Consider the following 25,417-nt stretch of genomic DNA (forward strand, 5'->3'; position numbering starts at 1 on the left):
AAAACCCTAGCCTGTAGATCTATTTATAGATTTTATGGCTATGTGATTCTGTGGGGACTGAGGATCTACAGATGTATGGACCAGGACAGTGCTTTTTTATACATCTAAGGGTTGAGTCAGTGTGTTTTGGGTAATTAAATGTGATGGAAGGCAACTGTGAATGGGGGCTGAGTTTAAGAAGCTACAGGGGCCAGGAAGGGATGAGAGGTGCTGCTACCCCAGAGCACAGCAGCAAGCAGGTCAGAGGTCCTGCTGGTAGTGCAGGGGATGCTGGGGAGGCAGCTTGGGGAGATGGAATGCTAATGCACTTGGTGGTGAGCAGAAGCAGTGCTTTGGTTGTGGTGGGCATTGCTGGCACTGTTTTGAATGCCATCGAAGTCTTTCATTAGCCCAGGGAAGGGGAAATCCCAGGAGCTTCCTGAAACAGGAGCTTATTGATACAGAAGCATGTTTGTCCAGTTGTTTTCCCAAAATGTGAGCACTATCATAAGAGGTACATAGAACAAAAGTTCATGAGGGATATCTCCATGAGCTGGTATTTTAAATATGCCCAAAATGCAGCTTCTGGAAAGACTGGTCTCAACTTTTTGGAACTCAAAGTCAAGCCACATTTCCCTGCTTTCAAGCATTCTTTGACTTGAGCACATGTTTTTAGTGTTGTGACACCAGTTTTCTGTAATTCTCTTCCCTTCGATGTGAAGCAATTGCCAACATTGTTATGTCTTTGACATTTGTCAGAAACTTTCTTTTCATTTTAAGAAGTCTTTCATTCTTGCCGGTTTTCAGGCTTCAATACTGCTTTATGATCTGTGCTATATTTTACGTTCCTCTTGTGCACACCACTCAGCTATTCTCTGAATGTAGAATGGTTTATAAATTATGAAAGTAAGTAAATAAATAAGTCTAGCACCTGTGGTAGAAGCTGTTTTGAGCTTCCTTCCTTTTCTTCCTTTGCGTAACCAAATTATTTGACCCTAAATTGGTCCAGTCATCCTAAGCAGTCTTCAATAAGCAGTCCAGGTGCCCAGTGTTCACCAGCCACTTCTCCAAAGGCTTAGTAAAAAGGATAGCAGACTCCTAACCTGTTGAGATGATTCTGCAGTAAGAAACAGAGAAAAGAGGCCCCTACTTCAGCACTGCTGAGCTGGTGGTGCTTTAACAGTATTAAGATGCCAATGCTACTGGAGCTGAAGCTTCAGGGTGTGAAAATCCCAGTAATTCCCCTCCGCTTCAGCACATTATCTAGCCACAGTGAGCCCAGCAGCTGTTGGATCACTCCTTGTAACTACAGCTTAATAAGGTCAACTGCCTTAATTTCTGTCTGGCGAGGACTTACAATGCAATCCAGGAGCAGGCTTTGTTTGAAAGCACACTGGCAGGGTGGAAGAAATACAAAGTACCGCACCACTTACTGATGGCTGCTATAAAAGGTAGCAGAGAGAGTGAATTCCTTCCCACGTGAGGAGGATTGTTTTCATCTACCGCTATTTAAGTTAGCTAGAAACTTGCACCAAGGTACAGGTACGTGGCTATGCTTGTATGCAAATCAATTTAACCTTAACTCACTGTCGCTTCTTCTTGGGGGTGGGTGAAACAGTCACTGAGAAATTATCATTCTGCCTTCTCCCCAATGGCCCTCTAGTCACATTTGCTTTCTTGGACCTCCGTTTTTAAACTCTAGAGGATGTTAATCCAGGCCACGGCTTGTACATTTTCCCTGTGTGCCAAGGTTACGGTGCCAGCAATCAGGAGAGCACAACTGACATCGCACTGATGGTCACAGGAGCCGGTGTGTGACAAGTACAGCTCCTCTACGAGCCTCACACCCCAGTGCTTCTGGTAAGTAAACCTGCTGGCCTTTCTGATTTTGCTTATTATTTTGCCTCACCGTGTGAGACACGGTAGACCTCAGCCTGCCACCTGACGTGAAGGAAAGGCGCGGAGGTGTCTATGATTAAACTTTCCAAGCTGGAAACCGCATCATCTGTAGAGTACCAATTCTGGGTCTATTTTTAGTAGAGCATAAAACAGCCCCAATGGGCCACTTTGCTCTGCGCTGGCTGCCCGTAGCCAAAGCTGGCTGTTCAACACGCAGCAGAAGAGTGGCACCATCAGGGCAGGACTTTGGGGCAGCTGTCCAGGACCCCCCACCCAGGAGGAATTAAATGAGCAGGAGGCCATAGAGCATTTTGTCCATTAGGGCAAAAGGAACAGTGTCCCACCACCCCCAGTCTGCCCTCAGCTGGCACCCACCTGCCAACCTTCTTACTTACAGCCAGTCTCAGGGATTGGCTCTTCATGTCAGCTTTCTGCTCCTTAGTCTCAGTGTTACCCTGACAGAACTCAGAAGGGAGCAGGATGGGCTTCCCTGCCTTTTGCCCCCCCCCCCGCCCAGTTCCAAATATCACTAGCTGTCACTGGCAGGAGGGTCCCCAAGTGCAGCAAGACTGGCTTAACACATTCTGAGAAATGAAGTAAGATGTATTAAAATACCTCACCCATTCTCCACGCCTACATCACGAAGACCATTCAGTCCAGTGCCTAAGATTACCCAGCTCCACCACTGCAGCAGAATAAGGTGCTAAATAAGGAGGTGGTAGTATGTTGAAGTGGTTGAATGGGCTGTACCACTTTCAATTACATATTATTACACAGGAGAGCGTTAAAAATGATAAACACGGCACCACAATGCAACCCCTTGCAGGCAGAAAATTACATTTAAGTGCAAAATTGTCTATTTTGCTATTTTCTATTGGTGTGGAGGCTTTTTTAAAACTTATGAATGCTCCCCAAAATTTCATCCTCTGCTCTCAGTTTGAAGTGCTGCAGTTCGTTTCAACCCCTCAGCATGTTAGAACATCTTATTCAACACCTAAATAAGCAAAGCATTAGGATCAAGCATCAAAGCAGATCACTACGCACCCCAGTAGATGAGGCTCCTCCATAGATAAGGCTGACAGCTTCAAACCCAAGGGGTGGGCAGCTCAGCCAGGAGACCCATTTTGAGTCTCCTGATGCCAATCTCTCTCCAATAGCAGAGACAGAGGAAAGGAAACAGAGAGCTTGTGTGGTGTAGTGGTTAGAGGGTTGAACTGGGACCTAGGGGAGCACGGCACAAGTGCCCGCTTGGCCATGAAGCTGACTGGCTGAAATTGGGCCAGTCACCATCTCTCAGTCTAGCCAACCTCACAGTGTCATTGTGAAGGGCAATACGGAAAAGGGGAGAATCACATATGTCACCTTGAACTCCTTGAAGGAAACAGGTGGGGTGGAAATGCAATAATAAACAAAACAATTAAAAACAAAACTTTGTTGTGCATTTCTGGTTTCAAATGAAGGCATAAGAAGGGACCCTGGCATATGTCCCAGTCACATCATAGATATCCCAGTCACATCATAGTTGCTCCGTTCATCTCCTCAGCCTTTCCCATCCTGCATCTTCCATGGTGACTACAGTAGACCATTCCAGAGCTGCCATGGAGGGGAAGACTGAATGAGATATAAATGGAACAGAAAGAGCTTTCTTGAATTAAACATTTGCTGAACACCCCACAACCTTTCCCTTGTTAATGGCATGGTGGGGCAGTCAGGCATGTCCTGGCAATCCATGCAGAATTGTTGGCCTATTGCATTTCATAAATATGGGGAAGCATAATGCTTAAGGAACAGGAGACCTGATCAGATGAACTCAAACAGGCAATACAGCAGCAAAATGGGAAGGGTGAGATACATGCAAAGTGGGTTGAAATCATGCAAGTTCAGGCCTGTGGGGAGCTCAGAAAGACAGAATAACTGAGTACAGATATTATTTCCCTCCTCATTGCAGGGAGCCCTGGTTTTGCTCCTGATTAGGCTCACAGCAATGGCTTCTGGCTCTGCACTGAGCATCAGTTGCAGCATCAGGGGTAGACTTAAATAACAAGGAACAGAGACTGCATCTGGTCCATGTTGACAGAGCTACCTCTGCTTTTAGCATTGTGGGGAGGATAATAAGCAGCCCATCAACAATGCATCTTGCCTTCATATCTCACTTAGCAAGATGGAACTCACACAACACCATGAGGTAGCTGAATGGACCAGGATAATTACTTCCGCAGAAGATTCTCATTGGCTTGGTAAGGTGTCAAGGGAAAATGAGTAAAAGTGGGAGTCAGTACTTTGGTCTCTGGGGCTCAGTCAGGTCATGGAAGGATCTCCAAGTTTAGGGGAATCACGTGTCCAGCAAAGTTATGGAAGGATTCTGTTCAGACCTAATGACTCTCCCTTGAAAACTTGTGAGCTTCAAATTGCCGCATCATTTCCGTATTTAATTTGCATGTAAGTAATTTAATCTGCATGGGATTTGAATGCATGTATTGGATGCCAAGTCAAGGCTGATGGAGTTTTTGCACTTCTCATGGGGTTGCACAGGTGGAGCGAGATATCAATGATTCTACAGACTGGGCAGCATTTCAATGTAAGGAAGCACGTTCCTGGAAGCATGACCTACCCCCATCTCCCTAGGGCCTCAATCCAGCCAGTTGGGTTGACCAGAAGATTTGTAGTCCCTTTCAGGTTGAGATTAAAATTGTGATGCAGCTCCTCAAAATCATGAGATGATTGAAATCAAGACATATAGGAAAGAAATAGGGGTTGTCCTTCTTTTGCATCCAGATTCCAGAGGCTTCATGAACACTCTTTCATCCCTGTTTGAATGGAGTTTATTTGTGCAGGAAACTGGTATATAGATTTAACCAAAAAAAGAAATTGCACTGAAATAAATCATGTTATTGGAACCACATGACTCCATTTGTGTAACCTCTTCACAGGCTGATGGTTTGCTTTCAGAAAAATTCAATGTGCTGGTTGAATTACCTTTAAGGTCCCAAATGGCTTAGGGCCAGCACCTATCATGTGAACTTGCCCACTCTCTGAAATCCATGGGGGAAATTGTACCATTTGATGGGAATATGCGATGACAGAGTCTTCTCTGTTGCTGTGCCCAGGCCTTGGTCATCTTTGGTTCCCTCTTGGATGATGCCCCATTTCAGGGGGAATATTTTCCATTTGTGGCAGACTTTTGGTCTTCCTCCACCCCACCCCCACCCCCCACCGCTCCTTTAGTATCACCTACTTTTAGATTCTCTGTTGCTTTGTATTTCTTATTTTTGTTTTCATTTATATGCATGTGTTTTTATTGTTTGGGACCATTACCTACAACAGTGGAGAGTACTAAGTACTTGAGAGCAGACACAATAGGACAAAACAGATGAATGTCTAGGAGTGGAGGCATCAAGTTGCATATTTTATGGCTATTTTGCACTGAAACTTGGGGAGAAAAAAAGACTTCGGTTATTTTAAAACTTAATGTATCTTAACTGAGTGCAGAAATGTTGGTACCGTTCCCATAAGAAAGCTTCCCTGTTCCCAAGAACAGAAAAACAGGCATCTAAAATTTCAAGTAATGCAGAAGTACCTATGGACTGATCCAGTCTGTCCCTTTGAAATATACTTGGAGTCGAGAGTGGATTTCATGCTCTTTATTCAGCTCATAGTGGTGAGGAGGAATGAAATTTTCCCCAAAATATCTGCTTTATATACATTATTTACACAATGGGCTGCATGTGATTGGCTAATTCCGGGATTCTCCTGTAGGCCAATCAGGTTGTGGATTCACTTCCACCTGGAGCTGGATTGGGTGGCTCCTGCAGACCAATCATACTGCTGCATTCTGAATCCTATTGTTCTAGGACCAATCAGACAGCTGCATTTTGGATCCTATTCAACTCAGTACATAACACCCTTGAAAGTGGTAATTACATGTGTGCGTATGAAAGATTGTGCGAGAGCTGGACTAGGATCTGGAAGACGCAGGGGCAGCTGGTTCCGTTTTGCCGCCTGAGATGGAGTGAAAAGGTGCCACACCACCACAGCCTCACTTGTTGGGTTTTTGCAGTGGTGGCTTCCAGCAAGATCACACAGAACTCTCACGAGATCTTGTTGGAAGCCACGACAGCTGCTACTCGACACTCGCAGCAAAGTTCACTTGGGTAACTTTGGGCCTTGGGCCATCCACCAACTCTCAGCCTAAACTGGATAACTGTGAGGATAATATGAAGAAGGCAAGAGCCATCTGGGCTACCTTGAGCTTCTTGGAGGAGAGATAGCATCTAAATGCAATGAATAAACAAAGACTAGGGGCCAATGAAGTGTGTGTGTGTGTGTGTGTGTGTGTGTGTGTGTGTGTGTTAGAGAAAGGATGTTCTAATCATGAGAAGAGGATGTGGTAAGGAACCGGATTGTCCCTCTTCATTAGTAAGTTGAGTAGATGGAGGAGGAGGAGGAGGAGGAGGAGGAGGAGGAGGAGGAGGAGGAGGAGGAGGAAGAAGAAGAAGAAGAAGAAGAAGAAGAAGAAGAAGAAGAAGAAGAAGAAGAAGAGATAAATAGCTGCATTCATTTGAATGTTTTTATTGATATGTGCCTAAGTTCCCAGGGGATTAACAAGCAATAGGCACGATAATACTGGCACTAACAAGATTTAGTTGATTAACCATCTGCCTTGTTGTAAACAATTGATTACACTTAAATAAATTTGCCTATCTCTAAGGACTAAAAACAGGCACCTTTCCCATGATGTTGAAGGCAGAGTGCGAGAACTAGCAGCCTAGCAGGAAAAATATTTTTAAAGTATGCCATTCCAATTCTCTTTTACTTAACCTGTCCAAGCTAGGACAACTGCAAAAACTCATTAGTTTTATTAAGGGATTAAGGTACCTATCAAATCAATCCATGCTTGCAGTCCAGGATGTTAGTCTTCTAACTACCGCAGTTTGGCTATGCACAGAATACTTCACAGAATGGAGACTGAGAGGCAGTCATCTTTATTTTGGGCTGTTACAGCATTTGAGATGTTCCTCCCAGCCCGTTATTTGTTTTAACACAAATGGAATGTTGGTTGGTCAGTTCATCTACCCTGAAAGCCTGACGTAGGAGAGCTAGAGAAGGATGTGTTACTGAGTCTCAAATGGCTTAGATCAGGGAATAGGGCAGTCACCAGGCTAGAGAGAGAGAAAATATGTGATTGGATGCTGTTCCTGAGATACTGCAAACATGATGTTGAGGGAGATTCCAAAGCAGGTGAAATGAGGCCTGTGCCAAAAATCTTGAAAATTTATTACTTCTTTAGATCATTTGTATACTGTCATTTGCACAAGCCACAGAAAAGTTTATGATAGGCAAATAGATTTTAAAGCCTATAAAATCACACAATACATATTACAAATCACAATACATATTACTAGTAGCAGCTGCAACCAGCCATCTCCTTCATCAAATGCCTGCCAAAAAAGATGAGTCTTAACTAGCTGCCTAAAATGGTAAGCAGATGGAGCCAGATGCAGGTCAGTGGAGGTGGGGCGTTCCACATAGGTGGAGCCATCACTGAAAAAGCCCTTTCCTAGCCCCCTGTCCTCATGAGAAGAGAAGACCTCATGAGAAGAGAAGACTCCCTGGAAAAGACCCTGATGTTGGGAAAGATGGAGGGCATAAGGAGAAGGGGACGACAGAGGACAAGATGGTTGGACAGTGTTCTCGAAGCTACCAGCATGAGCTTGACCAAACTATTGGAGGCAGTGGAAGACAGGAGTGCCTGGCGTGCTCTGGTCCATGGGGTCACGAAGAGTCGGACACGGCTAAATGACTAAACAACAACAACAAGCCCCCTGTACCATGCACCTCTTATTAAGGCCTCATCTGCTGATCTTAGAGCACGTGGCTCAATGTGAAAGGTGTTCCTGCAGAGATTTATTTTTTTTAACTATTTGTTGGATGGATGGGGTTGGGTGGGGAGAGTGAAATGAATCTCCAGGAAATATCAGGGCTGGGAAATAAATACATTCAAATTATTTGGGACACAAGCTTGCTAACTGCCTGTTTTCTCTTTGTGGGGCAGGGAGTGTGTTCCTTGCCTTTTAATATAAAAAACACAGGCTCTCTCTGCAGTTTCTTGCCAGCTGAACTTCCTGAAATTCCTTGGGACTGATGGGACTTCCCATTGCATCTTGCCACTTCCAGGGCATTCCAGAAAGTATGGCTGTCAGGAAGTGGCACCAGGCTCTCTCCACAGCTTCCCAGTCATCACATTTCTGGGCAAGACCCAGGGAAGTGAACAACAGCCCACTCTAAAAAAATAATCAGAGAAATATATTCCCCAGCCAAGAAAGTAGCAGAAAACTGGTGACAGTTTTCACAGCAGGAGATTATGAAGTACCACCTTGCTGGCTTATTTAGATGTTGGTGCTACAGGTAATGATGGCAATGACGCTTGGATTAATTTGTAGCTCTCAAGAAACCTTATGCTAGCCCTATGACACCTTGCTCTTATCCCCACTTACAGAACAACCCACACAATTCAAATTACACAATAACAGTACTCAAAGGGATTGCCTTTAGTTGTTGACCTATTTATCCCACTTCCTCTGATAGGATTGTGGCAGCCAACAACAGGAATAACGTCAACATTTTGAATTCGTTCCTGTTGTAGGTTGCTCTGAGATTATCCCTGTGATGAGTTTATAATTAAATAAACTCAGAAAATGTTAAGATTGTGTAACTATTATGAAAAGAAGCATCATAATATCAAATGACTACTATGACCAGAAAAGATTTTATGCACATGTCCTAATAAACCACCTCAATAGAACGCAGAAGTTCACCAAACATTTGCCTAGATCAAATGGCCTGTGGAACAAAACAAACAAAAGCCTGTGGAACAATTAGAGCTGGGAATTCCATAGAACTGGGGCCACTACTGAGAAAGCCCTGCTGCATCTATCTGCCTTTGGGCTACAAGCTGATTTTAGTAGTTGGACAGCCTCTTCTGGGGAAGAAATATTGCCTCAGAACTGGCAGAGCTATCTGGATCAAAACCAGCATTCTGTAATGGGCCCAGAAGCCAACTGGCACCCAGTGTTGTTGACAAAAGCTTGACTGAATGTGTTCTCTTTCTCCTACTGTTGTTAACAATCAGGCTGCTTCTGAACTGTTTCAAGCACAGCCTCATAAGAAGTGTATTGCAGTAAATTATCCTTAAGGCTACATAGGCAGAAATAATGGGTGTCAGGACCTAGATCTCAGAAAGACCCTGATCTGCAAATAACAGAACTGTCAGAACTGTGAGCCGTGGCTGTTAGTCACTGACAAGCCTGGAAATCTGCCCTGCCAGAGGTAGGGACATTCTGGTTCTAGTGGACAGTGCCTTCTTTCCTACAGACCATCTGGATTTCCCACCATCATTTCCATCTTGTTTAGGTTCAGGCACAACATGCTCACTCTCATCCACACAGCTTGTTCAAGTGTATGAAGGATTTTTAAAAATAATTACTTAATACTTAATACTTAACATAATACTTATATTCTTGCTTTGCTAGGCATGCTTTGATGTCAATGAATGGTTGGGTTCTTATTGGTGAATGAAGAAGAAATGCTGCTTTCTCGCTTATAATCAGTTTGCCTTGGCCTTATACAACTAGCAAGGAATAGGGGCCAGAGTCTATGCTGCCTTACATCTCAACCTAATCTGCCAGTTCCAAACAGAGGGAGGTAGTAGCACAGTGCATACGCAGAATCAAGGCAGGCCCTGGCCACTTGCCATTAACCACTTTTTAAAAAATACACTTCCAAATCCCTTAAGATTTGCCTTCTAGCCCTTCTAAACTGTTTAAACATTTGCTGTATTCACAGGGAAAGAATGAATTGTATTCAAAGCAGCACTGCAAGGATCCTTGTGCAACGAAACCTTCTTACAACAATTATGTGACCATCTCAAGGAGGTAGAGAAGATAGACTGAGGAGTGATTTGACTTCTGACCCCCCTGGTCCCAGCCAAGCACTGTGTCTGCCTTTAATGTCAGGAGGTAGACAACATTGATTTCATGCTGGTGGCAAGGAGGCAGAACCCAGGAGGCAAGGGGGGTGGCATAGAGGGAGAGGGAGAAGAGGGTGGTAGAAATTGTATCTATGTGTTGAACTAAGTGAGAGACTTGGGAAACTAGATAGAGGAGACAGTCACGGAGAAAGGACATGGTTTGAGGGACCTCCACCCCCCCAACACACACACACACACACAAAGTGACACAGCACATAGAGCAAGGAACTTTGGAGTGTCAGGCATAGCCCTACTGGCTTTAGCCCAAACGTAGCAGAGTTTTCCTGCACAGCGAGGAAGCTAGTTGCGGCAGTAATGACTACTCAGCTAGACTCAGAAGAACTATTTACAGGATTTATTAAAAGGAAAAATAAAACCAGCAGAGTTTCTGCATACAAATAAAAGCAAAATAAACCCTTTCTTTCTCTCTCTCTCTCTCAACCATACACAGCACTTCTAACTCCTAACACACCTCAACACCAAACTGTGCTAGCAATCCCTAGATAACAGAGTTGAGTGCTGCTCGTTAACCAATCAGAGTGAGTAGTTTCTAGGTCAAGCAGACCTGGGCTTTCTGCCAAGAGTAAATTGACACCAGCTGGAGTTAATTGGTGAAGCTAGAATCTGCAAGTTTCCCACAAGAACCAATTAACAGAAACTGAAACCGAAACTGAACACCCCCTCACAGATTCTGCTGAACAACTAACACCAAATACACCTATGTAGGAGATCATTTTTCCAGCAAACCTAAACCCTTGCACATTCGCTTGTTCTTTATCTTTGCCAATGGTTTAGTTAACACATCTGCTACATTTTCTTCACTTGACACATAAGTACAGGTGATTACATTGTCTTGTACACAGCAACGTACATTTTGGTATTTTACAGAGATATGTTTTGAACGCGATTTGAAGCCCTCTGTTTTACTTAAGGTTATACAAGCTTGATTATCAATGTAAACTTGTACCGGTTCTCCACAATTTACATTTAAATCTGCCATCAAATGCTTGAAATAAATCACCTCGTTGCACAATTCACTCAATGCGGCGTACTCTGATTCCGTTGATGACACACTTACAACGTCTTGCTTGCGTGACCGCCAGCTGATTAAAGCTCCACCGACCATTATGACTAGTCCTGTGACAGATTTTCTATCCGGCAAATTTCCCCAGTCACTATCACAGTAGCAACTCAACATTTCGTCCTCGGAAGAATTTAATTGTAACATATAGCCAATTGTCTGTTTGAGGTATCTCAGAACTTGTTTTACCCCTTTCCAGGCATTTAGTGTGGGTTTTGAGACCAATCTACTTAATATGCCTACTGCATAGCTAATATCAGGTCTGGACCACTGTGCTAAATACAATAAACTTCCAATTACAGAGTGATATACATCAGGATGTTCAAATTCAGGACTCTCATCTATCTGAAGTGTTTTTATGAAACCTGGATCCATAGGCACCGCTGCCCCTTTGCAATCCTGCATCCTGTATGTAGTCAGTAGTTGTTTAACTTTGTTCTGCTGACTAATTAGGCAGCTGCCATCTTGGGCCCAGCACACTTCCAACCCTAGATATGTCCTAACCGGGCCTAAGTCCTTCACTTTGAACTTACTGGACAATTGCTTGGCAAATCTTTTAGTTTGTTTATCTGTTTTACAGGCATACAATACATCATCTACATAAATCAGACAAAACTCTTGATCACTGCCTGTACCACGTACATAAACACAATTGTCAGCTGTACTCTGCTTGAAACCAAATGACACTAAGGCCTCATGGAAACATTTGTTCCAAGATCTTGCAGCCTGTTTGAGACCGTATAGAGCTTTGTTTAATTTCAACACTCTATTGGAACCTGTCTCATAACCAGGCGGTTCAGCTAGATACAGGTCTTCTGATATTGGTGCATGTAAATATGCAGTCTGGATATCAAAATGGTTTAACAGGAGTTTTCTCTTTGCTCCAAGCGTTAGAATCAGCCTTACACTGTCCCCCTTAGCAGTAGGGGAAAAAGTCTCGTCATAATCTTTTCCAGGCCTCTGAGAATATCCTTGAGCAACTAAACGAGCTTTGTATTTGTACTCTCCTGTCACCAGAGGTTTAAGTTTGTACACCCACCTGCAGCCTACAATCTTTGCCCCCTCAGGCGCTGCTACTGGTGTAAAAACCTTGTGCTCATTCAGAGAGGACATCTCTTCCTCCATTGCCTGTTTCCAGCGCTCTGCCTCCTCTTTTGGTAACTTTAACACCTCCTGAAAACTCTTGGGTTCTGCACTCACACTAAACACATTTGCAGTATCAGGAGAAAAACGCACCGGAGGCACTCCTTTGTTTTGTCTTTTAGATCTTCTGGGAGAAAATTTTTCTTCTGACCCACTTTCCTCCTCAGAACTACGACCTCTCTTTTGTTGCTTAGCAACTGGTCTTTGGCTAACTTCACTTTCTTGAGAGCTCTTATCTGAACTTTCCTCCCCCTCAGACTCTGATTCTCTGTGTCTACCTTCAGAGTCATGGAGCTCCTGGGAAGGTTCAAACCAAACCTCAGTATTGGCATGTAGTCTCTCCCAGCCACTATGTTCACAAAAACTGGCATTCCTGGAGATCACAATGCCATTTGTCCCTTCAGCAAAGCGGAAACCTTTTCCCAGCTCCTGGTAACCCACAAACACTAACTGTTTGGTCTTAGGATCTCCCTTTTTTCTCATTTGTTTCGGAATTAATACCCAGGCTTTTGATCCAAACACATGCAAATGGTCAATTTTAGGTTTTTTCTGAAACAATTTAAAGTACGGGGTTGTACCTATTGTTTGATGAAAGAGCCTATTTTGGAGATAACACGCGGTGAGCATGCTCTCCCCCCAATAAGACATGGGCAAATCAGCATCATCAAGCATGGCAAACATCATATCTTGTAAAGATCTGTTTTTTCGCTCTGCAACGCCATTCTCCTCTGGGGAAAAAACGTTTGTTTTTCTATGCCCAATGCCACGCTTTTGTAACCAATCTTTAAAGGCATTTGACATAAACTCGCCACCTCTGTCCGTCTGAATCCTTTTGAGTTTAACAGACAGAAATCTTTCCACGGATGCCACCCAGCCTTTAAACTTAGTGAACACGTCACCCTTATTCTTCATGGGAAAAACCCAAGAATAACGTGTGGCGTCATCCACAATTGTTAGTGAAAAACGCGATCCACCCCTGCTTACAGCAAATGGACCAATTACGTCCATGTGAACCAGCTGTAGCGGTGACTCACTGACTCTGTCACTTCTGGGGTAAGAGACTCTGTGGGTTTTAACCTTTTTACAGACATTACAATCAAGGTACTTGTTACAACTCTTTAAATTACCCCCATCAGCCAATTCAGACATTTTTAGTACACTTTTCCAGCAAGCATGCCCCATTTTCCTATGCAATAAGTGCACACAGTTGTCATGTATAGCTTTGTTAGCAGGCTGAGATTTACTGACTACTGCTGCAACTTGAGATCCTGCTTTAAGCCAAAACAAGCCTCCCTCTGACTTAGCAGTGCCTAAAATCTCACCAGCCTTCTTAATAATGCAACTGTCTCCTTCAAAATGCACTTTAAACCCAGCTTTTAGCAAACAATCTACAGACATCAGATTGCTCCTTAATGACGGCACACAAAGTACATTTTGCAGGCATTCACGAAGACAAGGAACAAAAACTGCACCCCCTGAAATCACTTCGGAAGTACTTCCGTCTGCTAGAGCCACCTGGCTGCGCTGTGCTGAGTTCTTGGAAACAAACAATTCATCTGAATTTACGATGTGGCGAGACGCTCCCGAATCGACCACCCAGACCGCTTGTTTCTCATCAGCAATCTTGACCTCGCCGGTCACCAGCTGAGCCGACTGTTTTCGTTTGAAGAATTTCCTTTTACGCTGCTGCTGCTGCTGATCTCGTCTCTGCTCCTGCACCGGCAACTGAGACTTGACCAACTCCGGACATTGTCGTTTTAGATGCGCTGAAGACCCACATCGGAAACAATGCCTAACAGCAAACGCTGACTCCTCACCGGTACGCTGCTTTTGCTTCACCTCTGGCACGGCATGAGAACTCCTTCCAAACCGTCCACCTGTAGAAGCCTCTGCAGCCACCGACCTTTCTTGCCTCTTCTGCCATTCTTCAATCAAACGCCCAGTAACGTAACTGACTGATAAATCATGCTCCTGCATGCCTTCTAGAGACAAAACTAAATTATCCCAGCTTTCCGGGAGAGAACTCAAAATAATAGCCACCTTCTCCTGCTGGTCTAATGCACAGTCTCTTTCCTGTAGCGCAGCAAACTTTAACTGTAAACTGTGTAGGTGTTCTTGCATTGTAACCCCAGGCTGTAACATTGCCTTGTACAATGCCTTGCGAATGAACAGCTTGGAAACCGCTGTCTCACGCACATGGAGTTCTTTAAGTGCTTGCCACACACCTCTAGCTGTCTTGATTCCCCTCACATACGGCAACTGGGAATCTTCCAGCCCCAAGACAATTGTGGCCCTTGCTCTTTGGTCTTTATCGAGGTCTTCATCATCAGGCTTCGTAGGAAACTTACTCACCACTTGCCAGAGACGATCCCTCTGCAGCACTGCCTGCATGCGTTCCGACCACAGCAAGTAATTGGAGTCATTCAGACGCTCAAAAGCCATCTGACCTGGTTGTGAGGCCATCTTGAGAGCGATGTCCCTGGAACCCGGAACCAGCTACTTACGACCACCGAGAGAGAAAACAGGAACCACAGCACCCAGCACTCACACGCTGCAGCTGTTGTCCTTGTGTCCGCTGCGTCACCAGCTCACCACAGTCAGGAACCAGCCAGAAACAACAACTTCTGGAACTACTGGAACCAACGCCGTTGATGCTGACACCACCGCAACTCAGGCTGGCAGCACAATGCCCATAACCTCATGGAACTTTGGAGTGTCAGGCATAGCCCTACTGGCTTTAGCCCAAACGTAGCAGAGTTTTCCTGCACAGCGAGGAAGCTAGTTGCGGCAGTAATGACTACTCAGCTAGACTCAGAAGAACTATTTACAGGATTTATTAAAAGGAAAAATAAAACCAGCAGAGTTTCTGCATACAAATAAAAGCAAAATAAACCCTTTCTTTCTCTCTCTCTCTCTCTCAACCATACACAGCACTTCTAACTCCTAACACACCTCAACACCAAACTGTGCTAGCAATCCCTAGATAACAGAGTTGAGTGCTGCTCGTTAACCAATCAGAGTGAGTAGTTTCTAGGTCAAGCAGACCTGGGCTTTCTGCCAAGAGTAAATTGACACCAGCTGGAGTTAATTGGTGAAGCTAGAATCTGCAAGTTTCCCACAAGAACCAATTAACAGAAACTGAAACCGAAACTGAACAGTTAAAGCATGAGAAGGCACATTTAGTCTGCAGAAATAAAGCCTTCATTTTTAACAAAACTCTGGACTTTTCATTAACAGCAAACACTGTTAGAAACATGGTGGCAGGTGTTTAACAACAGGACCCCCTGTGGAGCAAGAAAAAAGAGGGGGAGTGCCCTTCCCACTTTTGATCTTGCCCTGCCTGCCACTAGCTCTAACTCCTGCCCCCAGCCAGCATGTGATGCTACACAGGGAAAAAACACCTTTCCCAGCTTTGCTTTATATCCACCAACTCTTTGAGGGAGTCTTCATGGATGCTGGTCTCACACAATTTTGAAGACAGCTTTTAAAACCGGACCTCAATTTTTTTTAAAAAAAATTACAATGTGAATTTCTCCTGTGTTAACAATCCAAATACAAAGGAGAAGGCAGGAATTCAAATGTTGAAACTTAATCAAATTTTAATTGCCATTCAGCAAAATGTGCATAGAAGAGATTCAGAACTCAGTCGCAGTACCTGGCTCCTCCTGGTGAAGTAGCAGTTATCTTTATCTTGTTACACCTGACAGATGGGTTGTACCCTGTTATATTTGTATCCCTTGAATGAAAACGTGCTGATGATATTTGAACACATTTGTTTATGTGCAAATATATGTATATATGCATCAATACAGATATGGCTATTTAGATGTGGATATAATCAACAGCAGTAAATCCACCCACAGAATGTAAACAACTACCAGATATCATCGAAGCACAATTTGACAACAAGCTACAAGCATGGAAAGTTTCCTTGCAGTGCACCCAGTTAGAACAGAAGTTCTGAAACCGTGATCCATGTGGACTGGGGGTGGTCTGCTAGCTCCATTTAGGTTGTGGAAAAGTTGAGAAAATTTGTACTTGGCCCTGCATGTGATTCCCCACCACCACCACCAACAGGAGAGATTGGCTCCATTTTGATTAAGGCTGGATTAACCAACATGCTAACATTAGCCTGTGATGTTCATAATATGATGCTGGGGCTGATTCTGGGAGTTTCTGCAAAATATATGTTCTTTCATCGAGCTCTGACTGCTCTCCAAATGGTTAAAGCTACAAATCTCCACCTCTCCTTCAGCAACTGAGACAACACAGCGAGCCAAGCAGCCAGTCCATGAGGAGGATATAGTTGTTTTGTTATATAGGATCAACAAATATATATTCAGCAACTAAACATTAAAGTTTTTAAGGAAGCATGCAGGTTGCAAAACTTGAACCCTGGTCTCGATACAAATATTCATTCCGCAGGCAAGAAATATGCTCACAGAGGCAAACTACATGTTACACAGAAAACTGCAAAAGCATAGCAAAACTGACAGTTTCTTCTCCTAGGCAAAGCAGCTTCAGAAAGGGGTGTTGTGAAGTGGTAAAGTGCAGGGTGTGCTTAATTCATCCCATGCCAGGTGTATTTTCTCCATTTCAACTTCCCCAATTGCCTCTCCACTTACAGGATTCCGGACATGTATCTGCAAATTTATGAGATTGCACGCATCTGGAAACTGGCTGCAGAGTTGCAGAAGGCAGGTATCTGGCAGGAAAGAGTTAAGTGCATGAGCACACCAACTGCTTCTCTCCTACAGACTGTGCTCGCAAACCTCCTTTCTATAGAAGCAGCAGCTATTTAGGTTTCTATTTCCTACATTCTCATGTAACAAGTAGCTTGTTTCACAGAGACAGAATCAATCGGCTCTTAGACTGGAACCAATGCTTTCTCCATAAACTATTAGGACACCAAAGCAAATATTCTGGAGATAGCTCCTGTTTCACTTCCTCATAAGTGTTGCTGGGAACAAGGCACCCATTGGGTATCCTACCCTTTTGCAATGGATTGTGATAGTCAACAATCATGTCTCAGAAAATGTTACAATAAATTAGAAGGGAAGCCCTTTGGTATCCAGTAGTCACTGATCCAAAACTGACCCTTGTTGGCCTGCTGTCTGTAGTTCTAGGAAATATTCACTGCCCTGTGGAGGTCGTGCAGCAACATATCCTCTTAGTGGGGATTAAGTGCTAGAGTAAAAGGTAAAGGTAAAGGACCCCTGGATGGTTAAGTCCAGTCAAAGGCGACTATGGGGTTGTGGTGCTCATCTCACTTTCAGGCCGAGGGAGCCGGTGTTTGTCGATAGACAGCTTTCTGGGTCATGTGGCCAGCATGACTAAACCACTTCTGGTGCAATGGAACACCATGACAGAAACCAGAGCTCACGGAGACACCGTTTACCTTCCTGTCACAGCAGTACCTATTTATCTACTTGCACTTTGACGTGCTTTCGAACTGCTAGGTTGGCAGGAGCTGGGACAGAGCAATGGGAGCTCACTCTGTTGCGGGGATTCGAACCGCCAACCTTCCAATCAGCAAGCCCAAGAGACTCAGTGGTTTAGACCACAGTGCCACCCCCAGCCTGATGCCCTGCAGATGTTTTGGACTACCCTTCCTTCCCATCAGACCCAATCATCATGGCCAAGGAACAGAGATGTCAGAAGTTGTGTAGCTAAAAATATATGGGAAGCACCAGTTTAGCGAAGGCTGCTCTGGAGTGCAGAAAGTTTGTTCCAATCTGACAGAACAAAAAAGATGGTTTCTTCAAGACCCAGTGATAAAAATTTGACCTCTCGGTCTCCTTCTAGTCAAACATTTGTATAATGTCACATTTTAATATCTATTCCTGGAAGAACAACTGTCATAAAGACTTCCTTGCAACCAGAGGTTGCAAACAGATTATAAACACTCCACTTCACTGTCCCCCTTATAGACAAGGAAGGATCGCTGAGGCAATTTTACACTAAGAGAAAGCTGTAATTGGATCAGACCAATGGAATATTTAGCCCAGCTTTCCATTTTTTTAATAAAGACTACTTCTGCCTGATTTAAATAAAATGTCTAACAGAATGAAGTACTGCCAGAGACATCCATTTACTATCAATCATTTGGAGCCTCCAGCATTTCTGTGCTTAGAAATCCATTCAGCAAGATGGCAGAGATGCCTTGGCCACCTTAATTAAAAGTCTTTGTCAATACGCCTCTCTTTTATGAACTTGCCTTGTTGTTGCTGCTGTTGTTGTTTTAAATCCACTTGCACATAAGAATATACGAAGAGTCCTGCTGGACAAGACTAATGATTCTGTTCCTCACAGGGGCCAATCAGGCGCCTCTGGGAAGCTCATAGGGAGGGCAGGAAGGCTGTTGCCCTCCCCTGTTGCTTTGCCCTCTCAGCAGCTGGTAAATCACATTCCATTGCAAAAGGATCCCAAGAGACAGTTTTGTGGGAAAGAGGGAGAAGAGCTCCTTTTGATCACTTTGCTGCATGTTCATTTCAGAAGGTGCCCTCCAATTCTGGAATTTTGTAGAGGTGCAGTGGAAGAGCAGTTCAGGGGGGGATTTTTATTATTATTTTGTTTTCCTCTTTTGCCCCAGGCCATTCAGAATTGTGTACATCTTTATCCAATTCTCCCTTGGCTGTTACATATGTAAGAACATATTCTATAATAGATATTTCCCTGTTTCATTAGATTTGTCTTGGTAAGGTGGGGCTACCATAATCGATACACAAAACAGGGGATATAGATGGTCCAAGAGTTAATAAAAGGGCTCGGGGATATTGTATTGTCCTCTATTCGTTCCTTCTCTAAAAATGCTAATGCTCTATGTGTTGTTTTGAAGAACCGTAACCTAATGATGCCCTATCCATGCAGTAGCAACAGGGCTCACTTGGCCATTTCTCTATTGCTGAGGCAGAACCAGTCTTCTAGGAAGCAGCGCTGTCCGCCAACCTTCGGATCGACCTGTGGCTAGCTGCTTCCTATGGTTCCAGAAAAGCAGCGGGCATAGCAATCCTAGCCCTCATTGGGCAGCATTGGGGTGTGATGGAGCTCTGTAGCCACCACTATATCTGCAGCCCTGCCACTCACGCTGGCTGACCGAGGGCGGAATGCAATGGGGCAGGCAAACCCCTGCTCCATGTTACACCAGCCTAGATGTCAAGTGATGGCACTTGGGAGGCACTTGGGATCCAGTAGGTTGCGGGCTGATTCAGCCTCTCCCCACAGATTGTTCTGTTTTGGGGGTCTCTGTGTGATACCACTCATGGGGATCCTGTCCATGGTGCTTCCATGATACTTCCACTCACTTGCATTTGGGGTGGGTGAAATAGGGGACTTCATGCTGAAGAGTGACACTAGCGTCACTCCACTGGCAGAGGCTGGCACAGCCCTTTTGGGCTGAGTGGAGACTGCCACCCCATTTCACCCTTTGGTTTCGCAGATCAGGGTTTGGCTACAGTCACAACTGGTAACTGTTATCAGGATCTCCATGTATGGCGAACTCTGGATTGTACTTTTACTTGTCACTGCTTTTAGATCCACTTGTAACATTAATTCCTGCTTAGTTTTTGCAAGACATGTGTTATGAGGGTGTTCAACTCCATTTGGCCCTGCTCTGTATATTGACTCAAGCAACAATTATTTTCATTATTTCTCAGTTCCTCTTAGGCCAACAGGTGTACCTCATTTGCCACAAGTGGATATGGCCCTGTTGTTTCCAGTGAGATAAACTGGCAGAGCCTTCCTCCCTAGACCTCACTCCACACACACCAATAAGATTCAAGAAACATTGTTTTATTTTTCAAATGTTATCCTGCCCTCCCTGTATGGTGCCTGAGGCAGCACCCATGGTGTTTTCCCATTTTATCTTCACAAAAATCCTGCTAAGAGACTTGCTTTATGCCACTCCATAAGTGAACTTCATGACCAAGATAGGATTTGAATCCAGGTTATCATCAGTTCAGGTCTCACACTCTATACCATGCACCACACCACTCTCAGAATCATAGAACTATAGGGTTGGAATGGACCCAAAGGAACATCCCCTGAAAAGCAGGAATCACAGCTAACACTCACACACTCAACTTTAATATAAACTTAAGATGTATTCCTGGATAGGGCCATGCAGTAAGAAATTGCCCCAGTTGGCAATGCTCTTTGCTTAAGGCCGTTTGGATATCTGCCTTCATACACTTGTGGTCAAAAATCTCTGCCAAGACCCTTCTAAGATCTATAAGTGTCTAGAAGGACATCAGTGGTACATTGTTGTGAGGGCAGGAGCGATGTATCTTTTACATAAGAGCAATGGCAACATGCAAGCTGCCACACAGCGCTTCAATCTCCTGCTTCTCTGCCTTGTTCTCACCCACCCACCAAATATTAGAGTTCTAAGGCTTGGGTTTTGGTGGTGATCTGCATTCAAAAACATACAAGGAGATTCTGAGGGCAAGAACAAGGCTCCCATGTCTCCTTGCTTAATTGACACCATCAGTCATTTCAATGCATCACCCCAAAAGAGACATTCTGTAGGGGCAGCTTTCTGAGTGGGAGATGCTCTGTCAGTCGTTGTCTGATGGATGGCAGTCCAGGGTGATTTTAAATTCACACAAATTAATTCAGACTGCTTTTCAGAGTAGCTGGTCAAACAGAACATTTGAAAGACACCAGTGGGGAAATGGACATGCTGATCAGACTTTCTATTTTTACAAGTATTCATTGGTTTGTTTTTAAAGGAAGCAATGCAATAAGTTAGACCATGCTCGTTTATGAAATAGAATCAACTTTTTGGAAAGGTATTTGAGCTTTTTTAAATTCAGTGAATGATAAATAATGCTCTTTGTTTAACATGTCTTACAGCGTGGGCTTCATCTGGCTATTTCTTTTGAGCTGAGAGACAAGCTACCTTACATCCTCTCCCTTAGGAGTTCGTTAAATGTTCTAGCACTCTATTCTTTAGCCTGCCTCTGGCTCTAGATTATAAAGGATATCCCTGCTGGGAACCAAGAAGGAAGGAAGGAAGGAAGGAAGGAAGGAAGGAAGGAAGGAAGGAAGGAAGGAAATAGAAAGAAAGAACTTTTCCTGCTCTCAATCTTGATTTTACCTAACTTGTTAATTGTTTTGTGACTTTTTTTATTTACTGCTAGTATAGAAAAATGAGAAGAAATAGATTTTTAGATTTTTATTTCTAAATCCCTGTGGGGGACATCCACATATGTGGCAAAATGTAACCTGGTTAAAGTATTAAACCAAGAAATATGAACACTTACTTATAAGTTAGAATGAAGTGGCAAGGCATTACAGGTTTGGGACAGTGGAAGCAAACCCGTGTGTTCATGCTTGCCTCCTCCTGTCAACATCTTCTCATTTCTTGTTGAAAATGTTTCAATTTTTTAACATACAACTTGAAAAGCTAATCATTTGGGGTATTATCAAACACTTTTATTTTTACCCCCACATTTTTCTTCTAAAGTATCAGTGAATAGCTAGAATTGCAGGAAATCATCAAATAGGGTCACTACTGTGATACAGCTGATAGTAATGTTAAACACACACACAAAATTCCTTTCCTAGAAGCACCAGTTACAAAACTTAATGTTGTTGTTGCTGCTGCTGCTGTTGTTTGCTACCTGTGAGATCTCAAATAGTGGTTCTCACATCCTGGATCAAGCTCATACAATGAGCTCTGAAGTGGATTGATATGACTTCCAAATTAAACTTTGAAAGATAATTAATTACCAGAAATGGCTGTGGGTGTTTGGCAGAGAGACAACTAGCTTCCAGTGCAATCTTCTATTAGCTTCTAAATCTGTTGGGAAGAATAGGATTAGATGCCAAGGATATCTATAGGATTAAAAAGCAACGTGTTGGACTAATTCATCCCACCACAACCAAATGCCAGGGACTGGCGGGGGAGGAAAGGAGGACAGACGGGAAACAACAGAAAATATCAGTTTGATGATGCGAGATAAGAGCAAGAAATAGCACTGTAAAGCCTTCAGAACCCTCTCGAAAAAGAAGCACTGTGTAGCAGCATGTTTCAGAAAATGACAAAATAAAGAGGCACGGTTTCGAATTCCACTCATTGTCGGCATTTTTGAATAACAAAGCTTACCTTTGCGAAGCAGAGACACCTGTTAGGTGATGAGGAAGCGTCTCTCTTCTGTGTGAGGTTTCCCAGGCGAGCTGGGCAAAGATGCTCTGACTTTCTTTCTCCTGGCGGACTGGATGCCTGCTCCTTGCTGTAAAGATGCCGCCTCTGTCAAGTGCTGGAGGTGCTGCGCCTCTGAATCCTCTTCTCTTGCATAAGTAGCTGCCCACAGCTCTGGTGTTGAAAGCTCTTGATTTGCTTAGCGTACAAACGGGTCTCTCGCTCGCCGCGATGCTCACACATTTGATTCACGTTTGAAACTCCTCCAAAGACGCTGATGTCAAGCAGCTTGCCAAGCATTTATTATCTCGGCAGGGAGCTGTCCGAATCCAGGGTGCTGAAATCAAACTCCCCGCGCGGGGGCCAGGAGCACAAAGCCTTCCCCGGAGGGAGCTGTCCAACAACGTGGTGCTAAATTCAAGCTCCCGGGGCAAGGGGGCTTCAGTATGCAATGCTTCGCGCAGGAAGCCACAGCGAGCACACCCTCTGCTTAAATTCTTTGCTCCCAGGATACCAAAGCGATGGAGGAAAGGTCTGAACCTTGTAAAGGGCTTTCATTTGTTATGGTACTGATACTTCCTTCTGGTCGTCAGGATCAGTACTGATCCTTAGAAACAATCCTGTTTGGATTCTGTAGGTGGATCCCAGTACAGAAACCACCATAAAGGGGTCCCCCCCAAGCTTACTAAGGGACTGGAGGCAGCAGAGGGTTATCTCAGGATGCCTCTTCACAATCCTCAAGTGGGCGTTAACCTAAAGCCATAAATGCATGTTTGTGACAACATCTGTTAAACGTCCTGAAATTATTAGCTTCAAGGGTTAAGGGTAAGAATGTAAATTAAGGCAAGTTATAAAAGAAATATTAGGGAGAAGAAATGACAGGCAAGTAGATAAGGCCCATAGCAGAAAGGCAAAGCCTTGCAGCATTTTTCACATGCAGCTGCCATGACTCCAAGATAGTAGCTGGTGGGATCTATTTTGTTGTTTCTAGAACTCCAAGATCCACCAGATGGAACCGAGTGCAAAATACTCAGAGAGAGAGGAAGACAGGGCACCCAGGAATTCGCTTTTAGTACCAAAATTGAACACACTGTCCTTTCACACAAAAGTCCATTCTAGGTTCTCTCCAAACTTACTCAATTTCAGCAGATTAATGTGGCATTTGAAAAAGGTGTTGCTATTGTTAAACAGCTGGGAGCCAGAAATCCTTCTGAATCTACTGCAAACCACCCTGAGATCTACCAGATTAACTTCTGACAACCCCTACTGTAAGAAATGCACTTGCCTCTCTGGTGACATCTCTTTCTAATTCCCATGAATTTGTGGGTAAATATGATGGTTCAGTATTTTAAGAGTTTGTCACCTCTAGTTAAATGCATCTCAACTCTTCAGCATTTGTGTCCTCCCTTGCCTGAGCACCCAAATGATCTGTACCGGGAATCCATAAGAAACATATATTCCTTTAAAAATATATATAATAGATTTTTATATAGAAGAAACTAGCAGCAATTTTTAGCCCAGGATGAAAGAGCTTGAAATACCCCAGATTTAATTATGGAGGGGGGGATCATTATCTTAAGTTTAATCACATCCTACTGGTGGATAAAGCTATGGTTTGAACTTAATTTACTAAGTGAGCAGATCAGCTTGATGGTGTGGAAAGACAAATTATTCTCTTGAATTGCTCCCAGTCTAGGGATAGTTTGTGTTCAGGGCTGACATGTTTTCTCCCTTTCCTCATGTTAATAGCCTCTTTAATCAGCTACTAATTATGTGCAATGGGGAAACAATTCAGTCAACAGGCCATCTTTCCCTTTCCATTTTTTTTTTAAAATCAATTGAATACCTTAAGTTGAGTACATCTACAGGACATGGGCCAAAATGTATTTATAATATATTATTAGTGATGTGCTCTCAGACGTTTAACATACGTGACTTTGAGCTCTAGGCTCCTGCAATACTCCCATCCTTGAGTTTTTTCCTAGCAGAAGATCTCTTGGGAAAAGGGAGTAAAGCTCCTACATAGAGCTGCATATTGTCTCTTGAGGCCCTTATCTGGAATTGGGCACAGATTCATGACTTCTTGCTCTCCTACAGCTGTCATCACCAAGGCTGCTCACACACCATACATTTACATTTACAGTCCACACAGCCCAATAATCATGGGAGCTGTTGTTTACCTCTCACAGAGCCAGAATTCTAAATATCCCTGAACTACAGTTCCCAGGATTCTTGAAGGGAGGAAATGTGTTAGAAATGTATGGTGTGTACACAGATAGGTTCAAAATTTTAGGTCATCAGGAGTATATATTTTTGGTACTAAAAGAGAACCAGTGATTTCCAATCTGTTTTCGAAGCTCAGTTTATGGTACTAGTGCTTACCTATAAACCCTACATAGCCTGATATCCAGGAATTTGAAGGAACTCACCCCACATATACCTACCCAAACTTTGAGATCTTTCTGTTCTCCAAAGCTTTCTAGAGTTTTAAAGAGTTTACTAGCCTTTTGTATTTAGCTACTGGTTTATTGCCTTGTGGGATATCTTTGGGAGAGGAAAAGGTTAAGGAGGAAACCCTACACAAATCCAGAATGGAGTCCCTAAGATGGTTGGATGGCATCTTGTAAGCCTCCTTCCAGCAACTCCTGCAGACAAGCTGGTGCCAAATGTATTACAGTTGTACCTTGGAAGTCGAATGGAATCCGTTTCAAAAGCTCCTGCAGCCAATTGGAAGCCACGGAAGCCCCGTTGGACGTTCGGCTTCCAAAAATAGTTCGCAAACTGGAACAGTCCCTTCCGATTTTGCGGCGTTCAGGAGTCAAAACGTTCGAGAACTAAGCTGTTTGGAAACCAAGGTGCAACTGTACTTTGTTTTCCTTTAGACCACATCAGTGATGCTGAGACCTCCAGCCCAGGCAGCCCAGGACCTCCATGCACACTGTCCAGGTTTGCACCTCAGAGAGGTCACTTCGGTGCTGCTAATGCAGCAAAACAACATGGAAGGCAACAGTTACGAGTTACTGGCCTCTGTGATTCTCCAGCAATTTGACTTCACCTCCGTAAGCACACTCCATTGTTTCCCGAGACAGACGGATGCCAACATTATCACTGTGGCAAACTTAATCTATTGTGATTGTATTTCAGC

At 43.8% G+C, this 25,417-nt stretch overlaps 1 protein-coding gene across 1 annotated transcript in view; it reads right to left on the reverse strand.

Moving 5' to 3' along the window:
• GRM2 (glutamate metabotropic receptor 2) overlaps positions 1–22,878 on the reverse strand; it is an 86,414-nt gene extending 63,536 nt beyond the window's left edge. Inside the window, exon 1 of the mRNA XM_081177692.1 lies at positions 22,237–22,878. The gene's annotated coding sequence lies outside the window, so the exon portion shown is untranslated. The remainder of the gene's footprint in view (positions 1–22,236) is intronic.
• Positions 22,879–25,417: the final 2,539 nt, after the last annotated feature.

The sequence above is a fragment of the Podarcis bocagei genome (genome assembly GCF_964188305.1).
Source record: "Podarcis bocagei genome assembly, chromosome: 2".
Lineage (NCBI taxonomy): Eukaryota > Metazoa > Chordata > Lepidosauria > Squamata > Lacertidae > Podarcis > Podarcis bocagei.